Below are 14,086 nucleotides of genomic sequence, written 5' to 3'. Positions count from 1 at the left end.
TTTTTGAAAATTAGACAAAGGTTTAATCAATTCTTTTTCTCATCTTTACACTATTTGAATTTTGGTTGAGCTGTAATACATATTTTTTTCAGGAAATGAACTTCTCATTTATGATTTGCAAAGCTTCTCCCTTTCTATACATTGTCTTTACATTCTTGCTTTTTATACTTTATAAAGAAAAGTTATTGGTCTGAGGTAGTATGTTATTCTATTTTTTCTTTCCCTTTGTGTGGATTCATCACATTTTTATAACATGTTTATATTGATGCATCCATGATGAACTAGGTTTTTAAGATTTTATTTTTATTTTAAAGTATTTTGAATGCATGGATTAAAGTGAACCTTATTCACACAATGCCTGCGTTGAATGCCCTGGAACTGGAGTTACTGATAGTTGTTATCCTGTGTGGGTGTCTTGAAGTGAACATAGGCCCTCTACAAAAGCAGCTAGTTCTCTTAACTGCTGAGCCATCTCTCCAGCTGCCAATGAGAGATTATTTTGAGAAGAGTAATAAATACTGAAATAAATTGGTGGTCATGACTGTAAATGGAGCTGATCCATTATGCACTAGTCAACTTGTCTGATCCAGTGCAATAACCCATCACTGAAGGGATTCACATGGTTTAGATTAATTTACTATGCCCAAGGAGCATAGAAAAACATAAGCCCAGAACTTCTTATGGAGGAAGGCCCAAGTAAGAGAATACTTTTTCTTCAAAACACTTCCACTGTCATCTATTAGTTCACCAAAGACCAGAAAATGGGGCTAATTGATCATTAATAGAAATATTCAAATCTGTGAAACAAGTTAACCATTTTCTCTTTGAAAATTAGATATTTCATAAGCTTGTTATAGTGATAAGACATAAATACCACAGGCTACAGGAAGAAGAAGCTAATTCTGTCACAATGCTTATTAAAGTTATGTGGATGGCAGAAGTATTTTACTCAATGAATTAATCAATTTCATAATAAACATATTTTTTAAACTTTAAAATTTGTGTTTATATTTTCTTTAGTAGATAATTAAAATAGAGATGAGAGGATGTAAGGCCATTCAGTAAACACATTTTAATAACAGTCTTCCATGGTCACTGAACTGGCAAACCTGACTCCATTTTATTCTAGCTGACTTTTACTTTACCTGGTGTTCCTGTCCAGCCACCACTAATCCCATGCTTGCTGGCTGCAGCCACCCAGACAGGACATCTCCTGCAGGCAATTTCAGGGTGTTCACTATATCTACAATACTAGGGAACTTACAGCTTAGACAGGTAGCATGTTCCCTACCAGCATCTCCATGGGACCCATTGTTTCTGCAATTCTGAGAATCTGGTTTTACCTAATCAAAACTAAGAAACATTTTGTTAACTGAAAACCTCATTGTTAGATGACCTGACTCTGATCAGGGGTAACTGTGGTGATCTGATGTAACTACAGCTATTGACTTTGCCCCTGGAATGATGTAATTGTAGTTTTATGCTTTATAAACCCTGCTCTGCTTCTCCTCTAGGTTCAGAGTTCTTATATGCATGCATGTGTTAAGTGTATTAATTGTGTAAAGATATAGGTAGTACTAGCTCTTGCCTTGGGAGCATTAGCTCCCACTTGACAGCTGATTATTATTAAAGGACTATTCATTGGACTCTCACTATGTAACATTCCTCTGTGACTCACACTTGGTATTGTAGTCACTTAGTATAGTTGATCTTTGTATCAGAAATTAAAATATAAAATGCAACAGAAAAAATATTCATATATATCGTTCTTTGGGTACAAATTTATTTAAAGGTTAAGAAAATATGAATAAAATAAAAGTTTTAAGCGTTATGGACCAGTGAAACAAACAAAAAAATCCAGGTGCACCTTCCATTGTATAAGCCAGCAAGGATCCTTCAGTTAGTACAGTTTCAGTTTTCAGTTTGTTATAATCACAGTTTATAATTAAACTTGTATGCTAACTCAATGGCTTTTATAATGAAACAAAACAGCTGACATCCAGTACAATACATATGAGTCTTTATTGAAAAACTTGTAAATAAATGAGAATTTTCAATAGAATTCTATAAAAATATAATTATGTGAATCATGTAAAAAATGATACATGTGTTAAGATATTTTAGTTGTAACTTACCTTAGGAATCAAAACTTTCTTGATGTTCTCTTTTAGAAATTCTGATTTTACAAATATATTTTAATTTTGATATCAGGTCATATCACGTTTGGCTTATGACTTTCATTTGAAATTTATGTGGCTCATTCCCAAGCAAGAGCTAGTACTACCTATATCTTTACACAATTAATACACTTAACACATGCATGCATATAAAACTCTATAAATTGAGAATTTAAAGTATTTTAATGAAATCTAGAGAAAAGCCAAATAAAAATCTAATAAAAATTTTTCAACAGGAAGCTAATGGCAATCTTCTGTAGTACTAGGAATATTGATTATCTGGAACAAATTTTATACTATCATTTAATTAAAATTTGTGAATTCCAGAAAACACATAAATACATGGAAAATTAGATATTGAAATAATAAGAAAAGCAAAATTAATGCAAGAAAAATATAGAGCAATATTGAATTGAAAAATAAAAGTGTCACAAAACTCAGAGTAAACTAAGACTTCTTTGGGACAAAGAGATGATTCAGTGGTTAAGAGTACTAACTTCTCTTGCAGAAGACCTGGGTTCAATTCCCAGCATATACTGGCAGCTAGCAACCATCTGTAACTCCACTTCCAAGGGATCTGAAATCCTCTTCTGACGTCTGCAGGCATTTCAGGACACAGGTACATTTACATACATGCAAGCAGTACAGTCAAACACATTTTTTATTAATAAAAAGTTTAATGAGAATTTCATATGTCCACATAAGGTACTTTGATCAAATCCACTTCCATTCCCTCCCCTCTGCACCTCCCATATTTCCCCATCACTTTTTTTCTGACAACTTTGTGTACTTTTTCTTTCTTTTTTCCTTCCTTCCTTCCTTCCTTCCTTCCTTCCTTCCTTCCTTCCTTCCTTCCTTCCTTCCTCTCTCCCTCCCTCCCTCTCTCTCTTTCTCTCTCTTTCGTGCTTTCTTTCTTTTTATTAATGAGTCTTTTTGCTATTCTAACATTCCCCCCTCTGAAAAGGTAACCCTAAAATCTTTTAGGAATTACATAAGAGCTCCCAAATACTTTCGATATTTGTCCTTTGGAACAGAATATGTTGCTAAGAGGCCCAAGAAGATATTGACTTTTAGCCAAGAAACTGACTACTTTTTTTTGCGGGGGGGGTCTATTTACCCTAACTGCTTAGCCAGTTCCTATCTCCTATTCTTATCACAGCATCCTCCGAAGGGATTACCCAAATTTCCGACAGGGAAACGGATTGCAGACCACTATGGCTTCTTCCATGCTACACAGGGACATAGGTTAGAGAACTGGAGTACACCCTCAGTGGATCTATCTAAAAGACTCCCAAATTGCATAAAAATAAATATTTTAAACTAGTACATTTTTAGAAAAACAAAACAATAAAACACTAAAATTTCATCTTTCATGTCCATCATTTGGAGCAACCTCAGATATTCACCATTGTAAAGATTCTAGGAGAACTAACTTTAATATCTCCATTCAAGGAAAGCCTGATATAGTGTTACTTATTGTAAAGTTAATTTTTCAGGTATCGTGATCAGTAAGGAAATAGAAAACTTGGGAGGCCAGGATAGACAGGAAAAACAAAATGGGTGAATTTCAGGTTAAAACCACCCATAGCTTGGTTTCCTAGGACAATCTAAGGTAAATTGGTCCATAGATCTTAAGTTAATTTGAGAGCACATGTTTTATCATTTGCACAGTTGTTCAATCAGAGACATTTGCTTGAGTGACTCCTCTAGTGGTAATCACTTTCTGGTTAAAGGACCTCATTAACTTGAATGCATTGTACTATCTAATACAGAAAACTGTGAGTCAATGGTACCCAAAAAACAAAAATATCTTAAAAATAAGCCAAAAATCTCAGTGAGGCAGTTCTGGGAGGATTGAATGTGTCATCCAATTATATCAATATGTGAACGTATTTATGAAAAATACAAATTCGAAGTTTCCCCAAAACTATGAAAGGAATGTTAGCATGAAGAATTGTTTTCCTTCATTTTTTTCTGAGCTTATAAGAAATGAATATTATGCCTTTTGTTATCCTTGATTATAGATTTCTCTCCTACTCACCTGTTACTATAGTCACTATAGAACTTCCGCAATACAACTTTCGTGCAGGATTAGGGAGATCTATGTCTTTCAAGGGCCTTAGGTCTGGAAACCAGTATCACCTGTAGCCTTATCTTCTTAGACTGATATTATTCTAAAATGGATCATAGGATTATTGAGACATCCACCGTAATTGACTAGGCATGTCATTCTGCTAGAAGGCTTCTAGTGAATTCTGAAAAGATTCTTTAATTCAAAACAAATGTCACAAAATTTAAGGCAGATAACATATTGTAGATTGAAACACAGATATAAAGAATAAAATATCTAATATTGCAATAATTTTTTGCAAACAAAATTGGAGTTTCAAGAACTCAATACTATAACTATTTCACCCTGAAAAATATTTGGGAGAAGATGAGGAAGTCTCTTCCTTTAATTGAATAGAAATGGGGAAAAACCAGAAGTGTGCTCAAGATACAGGTTAGCATTTGAAACTTTACTTCAATCTGTTTAACTTACTATAAAATGAAAGATTTCTATATATTTGAAGAATTTGAAAAATACTAAGACTGAACGATTAAAATAAAAGTATTTTGTCATATAAAACTAAAAATGTTATGTTATTTTAAAAATATGAAAGGATAAAACTTGTAAGTAAAAATTTCCAAATCTGTTAAAGAAGACAAAACATAAAAATAAGAATTCTTAACAACAAATGTATATACTCCTTTGTATAAATTGGCTTAGAAGGTTAAAGAAAGAAATAATATAAAATGGTACTTCAGTTAAAAACAAAATAAAGCACAGATAAAGTGTTAACATCAAAAGAAGCACAGATAGGTGCATATGATTCAACTACTAAAGAGGGTAATTTATATCAATTAATAGTCTTAAATTTTAAAAATGTATTGCATATATCAGCTAGTTCACATCTGTGGGTATGTGTCTGTGTTTGAAATATTTTATTTATTTATTTTTTATTTTTATGTGTATGAGTGTTTTTCCTATTTGTATGTAAGTGCACTACATTGGTGCAATGTCCACAAAGGCCAGAAGAGAGTGTCAGATCCCCAGAAATTGAAGTTACAGATACCTGGGTGCTGGGAATTGAACCCAGATACTCTGGAAGAGTAGCACGTATTTTTAACACCTGAGTGTCTCTCCAGCCCCAAGTGTCTATGTTTATAATGTACAAAAAATGCCAACTTGAATCACTGGTCAAAATAAAAAATAATAATAATAAATCTTTAGGTTTTCCATTTCCAGTATCTTTGTTTTTCAAAATATCAATTTATTTGTTGAAATTTTATTCCATGCTACTTAATTGTTCATTTAATTTGCTATTTTTTCTTGGAAATCTCCAGTTCATCAGTAAATTTATCATCGTGCCTCTTTGAGCACATCAATTGTTTTTACTAATAAGCATGAAATATTCATTTGACAACTCATTTTTAGTATTTCAGTTTTTTTTGTTGTTGTTTTTTGTTTTTTTTACTTCAGTAGGTGATGAGTTATGGTATTTAGGAGGAAAAAATGTTCTCTTGTGTTTTCATATGTCTCATGTTACTGTGATGTGATTTGTGTCTCTATTGCCTTAGATATTCCTTATGATTTTATTTGGGGATATTCTTGTGGAGAGATCTACTCTCGAAGGCTTAATCTCCAATAGCAATCTAACAATTTGGAGCTATGATCCACAAATAAGAAAGAACATATGTTGATTATTTCTGAGTTTGTATTACTTCATTTAGTATAACAGTTTAGTTTCTAGTTTCATCCATTTACATATAAATTTCATAGCTTGTTTTCTTTCCTTCTAAGTAGAGCTCTATTGAGCAAATTTAACACATTTTCATTATCCATTCATTGGTTGAGGGACATTATGTTTTTTCCATTTCCTAGCTATTGTGAAAAGCACAGTAACAAAACTGGCTGAGCAAATATCTCTGTAGTAAGATATTGAGTTCTTTGGGTATATGCCAACAAGTGTTATAACTGGATCATATGGTAGAATTAATTTTAAATTGTATATATATAATTTAAAATTAAATATATAAAAATAATTATATATACATACTTTTACTGAGATTTTGTTGATTTCATACAATTCTTAATTAAATTTAGACCCTCCCCTCCCCCATTCCCCCACTGGACCTCATATATTCTGCCATACATTTTAAGCCCTATCCATTTAGGCATTTATACCCAAATGTGCTTCAGTATAATTGAATCCACTGGAGTTCAGTCAGCCGAACTGTGATTCTATATAAGTCATACTCTCTCTCACCCAGCAGCACTAAGTCCCAAATAGTTCTCAGAATAGTTCTCAGACTAGTACCAGCCTGCCTCCTATTTCTCTCTTCCCCTTTGGGCCCTTGTTTAATTGAGTTGACATGGGTCCTGTGCTTGATGCCTCCGTTTCCACAAGTTCACATATTCAAGCTTCCAGTGTCCTGGAAACCTCTGTTTCCTTGTGTTGATGAACCAGCCCTGGCTATTACAATCTTTCTCCTCCTTCTTCTATCTGCTCCTTCTTCTTTCTGCTCTTTCCCTGAGCCATGGGTGAATGAGGGTCCATATAGGAATCCTATCCTACACTCTATAGTTTCTTATTCTTTAAAACTTGACCAGTTTTGGCCTTCTGTGTTCATCACACTCAGTTGTATAAGGAAGCTTTACTGGTAAGAGTTGAGGGATACATTAGTTTTCTCTCAAGTCCACTATGTCTCATGAGCCTTAGTTGTGGAGGTTCAGCTGTAGATGTGTCACCTAGTACTTGTCATCTCTCAGACATTTGTTATCTGTGTCTGACCAGATGTGCAAATATGCAGTGGCCTCCATCTGTTGCAGAAAGAAGCTTCTTTGATGAGTGGTGTATGGTATGCTTCTCTGTAAATATAAGGATCAATATTTAGCATATTGTAAGAAATTTCATTTGTCTAGATGTAGGATATATGTCCTCTCCTGCCATATGTATTTGGTTGAGTTACAGTTCCACCCATTAATTCCCTCACGTTGAAAGGGATTTAAGTCCAATTAGATAACTGTTGATTTCCCTCCAGATAACAGTGCCACTACTGCACCGATAGAGGTAGTTTGCCATGTTGATCGTTATGGTTATTAGGCTTTAGGGCTGGATTAGACCATTGATTGTTCTTCTGCCTTGGAAGTCTGCATATCATCAACTAGCATGATAGCAAAACTTTGGGGTTAGAAGTTTTCCAGGTGAGTCCCTGTTCCATTGCTTCAAGTCCTGTATATTAAGTATATACTGTCTACAGCAGTAGAGACTTATTTACTAGTTCCGGGTGATAAGCAAGATGCTTAGCAATACCCTGTGTTATTTTGGGAGATTCCTGGACCACCTTGCCCAACCACTCAAAGGTAAGTCTCTTCTGTCTGGCACTCTGTTTCTTGCCAAGCAACTCCCTTATATATATATATATATATATATATATATATATATATATATATATATGTATATGATAACTTCAGCATAACAGACTCATAACAAATAAGGAATTGAAACAGTACTTCAAAACCTCCTGCCTAAAATAAGCCCAGGCTCAGATGGATTCACAGCAGAATTCTACCAGACATTTAAAAAATATCTATAGCCAATACTGCTTAAATTATTCAAAAAGATAGAAACAGAGGGAGAACTCCCAAACTCCTTCTGTCAAGGCAGTATCACTGTAACATCAATATCAGGTAAAGAGACCACAAAAACAAAAATTACAGACCTATGTCCTTAATGAACATAGATACAAAGTTATTCAACAAAATATCACATACAGACAAGCATCCAAAAGATCATCCATCACAATCAAGTTGGCTTTTTTCCAAAGATGCAAGGATGGTTCAATATACATGTCAATAAATGTAATAAAACATTTAAATGGACTTAAAGACAAAATCCACATGATAATCTCAATAGGTGAGAAAAGGCCTTTGACAAAATCTAACATGCATTCATGTTAAAAGTCCGAGAAGGAACTCATCTTGAGGAAACATATCTCAACATAATTTAAAGCTATATACAACAAAATAAAACTTGGAAGCATTCCCTTTAAAATCAGGAACCAGACAGAGATGTCCACTATCTCCACTCCTTTTCAGTATAGTTCTTGAAACCCTTGCTAAAGCAACAAAAGAAAGAAATTAAAGGAGTACCAATTGTCAATGAAGCAGTCAAATTTTCTCTATTTGAAGATGATATGATATTATATATGAGGCCCCAAAAATTCCACTAGAAAATGGTTAAAAATGATTAATACTTTCAGTATAGTGGAAGGTTACAAAATCAACTTATAAAAATCTGTAACCTTTTTATATACCAATAGCAAGCAATCAGAAAAAGCACTTGAAGAAAATCTCACAAACTGCTTCAAAAATAAATTAAAATATTTAGTAATAAACCTAACCTAAAGCATTAAATTCTTCTACAATGAAAATTTCAAGTCCCTATAGAAGGGCATAGAGGAAGACACTAGGAGTGGAAAGCCCTGCCATGTTCATGGATTGGTAGAATCAATATTGTGAATATGACCATCTTACCAAAGCAATTTATACATTCAATGTAATTCCAATCAAAATATCCATAACATTTTTCACAAAGCTTGAAAAAGAACATCCTAAAATTCATATGGAATCAGGATAGATCAAGCAATCTTGGACAAAAAAAAAACAAAAAGAAAACCAAAATAAATAAATAAATAAAAACACTTGTCACCATGTCAGATCTCTGATTATATTACAGTGCTATAGTCATAAAACAGCATGGTAATGACATAAAAATATATCTGTAGATCAATGGAACACAATAGAAGACCTAAACATAAGTACATACAATTTCAGCTACATTATGATTGACAGAGGTGCCAAGAACACACAATGGAGGAAAATAGGCATCATCAACCAATGGTGCTGCCAAAACTGGATCTCCACTGCAGAAGATTGAATCTGGACTCTTACATTTCACCTGCACAAAAGTCAACTCCAAATGAATCAAAGGCCTCAATATAAAACCTGAAACTCAGAAACTGCTAGAAGGAAACTTAGGTAGCACCCTCCAATATATAGGGGTAGAAAGGTCTTTCTAAATTGGACACCAGCTGCTCGGGCACTAAGGTCAACAATCAATAAGTCAGACCATATTAAATTACAAAGCTTCTGTACAGCAAAGGAAACAAACAAGAAAGGGAAGAGGAAATCCACTAAGTGGGGGAAAATCTTTACCAGCTACACAATGTTGAGGATGGAATATATCATTGAATAAACAGAGAGCTAGGATTAAATGCCATATGAAAATGATGCACATACATTTCATAAAGCTACTGACCTAACTGGATAACATGAATATTTTCATGTCAAAATAAACAATTTTTCCCAAACATCTACACAACAGAGAACATGTACTGTTTATATTTTATTCTTGTTTCTGTTCAGTAACCTCCATTGCATCCAGCACAAGGGGAAAAATGCAGCATTTATCCAAATGCTAACAACATTTTCTGATTTAAATTATAATCAGATGCAATGAAGAACATGTGATATGAAAACAGACAGGAGTTTCTGTGGGGAAGAAAGGGATGAACAAGAGATAGCTGAAAGACGTAGGATGTGATGAGCAATGGGGAGGTAATGATAAGATAAAAATATGAAAGAAAAAGTCATAAAGAAAACCAGTGCTTTGTATCCATTAAAAACTAATTTAAATAATAATATCCCAGAAGTGAATAGATTTTTTTCCTTTCCTTATAATGTGGTGGACAATTTGAGTACCAAAAATAAATGTATTTTAAAATATTTATTTCTTTTGTTGCTGGCATTTTAAAATATTAAATTATGACTTCTCATTTAACAAATTACCAAATAATGTCAATCTTAATTTTATGATTATACAACTCTATTCAATAACATTTTTTAAGTTGCATTGTGGAACAGTGTTTTCTATGTATAGCACTGTGAGTTCTCTTCATAAATGAAGTAGATGAACAAATAATAAAGTTATTTCTCACTCAGCAATATATTTTGAAATTCAGTGGATCAGTTGAGAAAAATAAAGAAAATGGTGTGATTCCTCAACTAATATCCATTTTTCTGAATGTGCACAATGGAGGCATAAAAATCATAAAAAAATCATAGCTGCTGCAACTTGATCACTTTTCTTAAATAGGATGTGCTACATGGAATGATAAAAGGTTCCTCTCTGCATTAAAAACATATTTCATATATTCAAGCTGCTATGATTTCCAGTATTAAAACAAAGATGAAATTTTGGTTTACAAATCATTTCAACAAGCTGCTATAGTTTTTCCCAAAATAAATATGCTTCAGGAGACAATATCAATGAAAGGCCTACATGCATCGGTTAACCTGAGACAGGAGAAAACAGAAAATATGTTTCTTACCACCACCACTCGACCCTCCCTACACTTTAAACGCCCTGGGTCACAAACTGAATTACTTTCTACCAGAAACATGAAGTTCACTGGAAAGTTTTCAATAAGGACATTAAATATGACACAAAAATATTGATTCTAGTATATTTGTTGGTTTCAAAAGGAATTTTGATCCCAAATAAGAAGGAAAACTGATGTACCAGTGCTCCAGTGATTCACAGGCAGGTAAAGTTGCTCTAGGAGCATACCTCTGTTTCCTTCCTTTCCTCTCATATCTCTCAATGCCTGGTAATTCCCTTATAGAGATGGGTACAGCTGTTCTAGTAAGCAGCTTTTCTCTCCATTTTCTCAAGTTTTACATTTCTCAGAAGAGAGTCTTTATCATTTTAATATCAAACTTAAACTGAGCATTCCTAAATTCTAGTGAACAAATCACTAAGTAAATCTTCAGAAACTTTGCAAAACCAGTAACTACTCCGTTGGTGTGTACAGCAAGTAAATGAACACCTACAACCAGTCCCTTTGTTTGTAGTTTAGAAGTCCTATATGGTTATGCAAATTATAAATTCCTTCAGCTGCTTAAAGAAGCAATAAAGTCTCATTTTTCTTTGGGTCAAGTTAGCTTTCAGTGAGTTGAAAGAAAAATTTATGAATGACACCAAAGTACACCCAATTCTTAAACTCAGTACACAATGGGAAAATCATCCCATTAAACAAAAGGTGAGAATAAAAATTTCTATCTTTATAGAAACAAGAAAAGAGAAAACAAAAATACATTTTGAACACATGAGCTTGTTTCATTGCAATATAAACACAGTGATATGTTTCTTATATTATCAAACTAGATATAATGAAACCAGGAAAATTTCAGCTCCATTGGCATCCTCAAGATGTATGAAGTATGAATTAGTAGGTAAGCATCTGCACTCTAAAATTAGACTATGGATTAAATTTCAGTTTTACCACTTACTAACTGGATGGTCTTGGACAAACTGAAAACAAAAAGATGATTAAACTAAAAAACTGCCTGTATTTTATACATTATTATACAAATAGATGAATTCAAAGCTGTATTATACCAAAAAAAAAAAATACTGGAACTCAGGAGACAGTTCATCATAATCAAGCCAAGCTTGAGGAGTTGAGGTGGATCCCTGACTCACATGGTGGAGGGAAAAGATGGAATCCTGTAAGTTGATCTGAGGTTCATACATACACCATGGCATGCAGGTATACACACATACGCACGCACACACACACACACACACACACACACAATTAAATAGATAAATGTAATAAAAAGTTTAAGAGAAAAATATTGATTATTTAAACTATTAAAACATGTAATCTATTAGGATCTTTCTCTTTCAACACATATTTTATGGAATTTTTGTACATTCCATATATCTTAGTCACACACAGACCCCTTCCCCTTTCTGTCCCCCATTAGCCTCCCTTCCACTGCATTTGATGCATTTATCCAGTGGAGCTGGATCTACCTCTCTAGCATTACCCCATCAGAGAAGAAAGATCAACTCTCCCTCATCCAGAAGTGATCAGCTCACAATAGTCCTTCAGCTAAAATTGGGACTTCTTGCCCATTTCCCAAGTTGTATTCTGGATTTTCGTCTGGTTTGAGTTTTCATGGGTCTTGTGTATGCTATGACTTAAAATATATCATGAAGAAAGAAGTAAAAAAAAAAATAAAGATAAATTATTAATTAAAAAATCTGTATTCTTAATAAAAATTATGTGAAACATGAGCTGCATAATTAAAGAAAAATATTCATATTGGGTAATATGAAGACAAATCCTATGTAAATATTTAAATACAGACATGAAATAATAAGTATTATGCATACTAATAGGTAATTTTTCAGGAGAAAGGTAAAAAGTTAAAATTAAGATGGGAAAATATAATAAAAGAATGAAACTGATACTTATATTGGTGAATTTTAAGAACTTATTCTAATGTTTTTAAGCAATCCAAAAATGAAGAAGAAATTAATTTAGGAATTTGATGAATGGAGTTGTTTCACTAAATTTTCCCCTCCCCCTCCTTGGAAGACCCACACACATGACTTCTGAGGACTCTAGGGTTCAGTTCCAACACGGATTGATAAAACCAACATGATACATTCTATTTGGGTTTTGCAGAGTTTATGACATCCAGGAGGGGCCGACTTACACAGGCATGAACTGTCATAGGTTTTTTCTCCTATATTTTGGCTAAGCTTTGAGATCCCCACTGGCAACGCTGTTCAATCATTGCTTCTCCCCCGCGGGGGGCGGCTCTGATCCCTGTGTCCAATATGGCAATGGCTCCACACCTTTTTCCAGTGGGCTCTGTGTGTCTCAGTTTCTCAGCCTCTCTCAGCATCTCTCAGTGTCAGTCTCTAGACTCTCCCACTGTTCAGTTCTAGCTTGTCATAGAACTTCTGGCTTACAGGAGCATAGAAAGAAAATTATCACTTCAGACTGAGGTCAATTAAAATGGTCACTCTTCCACAGTATTTTATATCACACTGATTTGTGTTTGAAAACAATCCATCTAAGGATGAAGATATAAGCAATAGTTATTCAAACTGAAACAGAAAAAAAATATTTATGGTTAAATGTTTGATACATTTCTTAAGATGAAGAACCAACATAAAGGCATGACATAGCTATCTGAATCAAGTAAGACTAGAAATTCGATGAAAATCAATGTAAATGCACATATACTCCTGCCTGTTTTTTATAAGACACTGTGCACACATAACATATAGCTTCAATATCTAAAGGTCGATGTAGAAGTAGCCAGGATTCCATGCATAAAGAATGCACATCATTAAGTGCTGCTATATGTGGCAAAATCAATGCTAATCAATTAGCTGAAACAATCCCTTACAAGTGTGTAATATTTTAGTAATCTCAAAATTGAATGAACATTTGATTTTACACAAGGAAATATACAAAGCAACATTTTGTGTCTTGTATTTTTAATCTAACTTGTGAAATATCATACTATTTTTAGAATAAAATCTCTAAAAATTTTATCTGCCTTGGTTTATTTTTCAGACTTTTTCTCTGAGTTAGAATTCATGCTTATTACAATTTTAATTTTTTTTATTTTTAATTATTTATTTAATAACCACATAATTAGAAGAAGCATTTCATGAAAACAGCATTGACATATTCAATAACAATTTCCAGAGCTAAGGTGCATCTCTTTCAAAATTGCCTGTAAATATTTAGGATTACATTTTAATGAATACAGTTATACAATATTGTACTCAGTACAAAACTTTTAAGATATAAAATTAAACAAGGTTTTAACATTTAAAAAAGGTCTCCATTTCATTATTAAAATACACAGTTTCATATAGAAAAATTCATTTTTATTGCAATTGACACTAAAATGTTTGCACATGTGTTTCTAATCTCTATATATCTGATTCTTACTAGTCACAGTCGGTTACTTTCTGAGCTCCTTGGCATCT

Source organism: Nannospalax galili, unplaced genomic scaffold (genome assembly GCF_000622305.1).
Source record: "Nannospalax galili isolate Female #2095 unplaced genomic scaffold, S.galili_v1.0 scaffold256, whole genome shotgun sequence".
Classification (NCBI taxonomy): Eukaryota; Metazoa; Chordata; class Mammalia; order Rodentia; family Spalacidae; genus Nannospalax; species Nannospalax galili.
The sequence above is the reverse complement of the archived record's forward strand: the minus strand, read 5'-3'. Positions refer to the sequence as shown.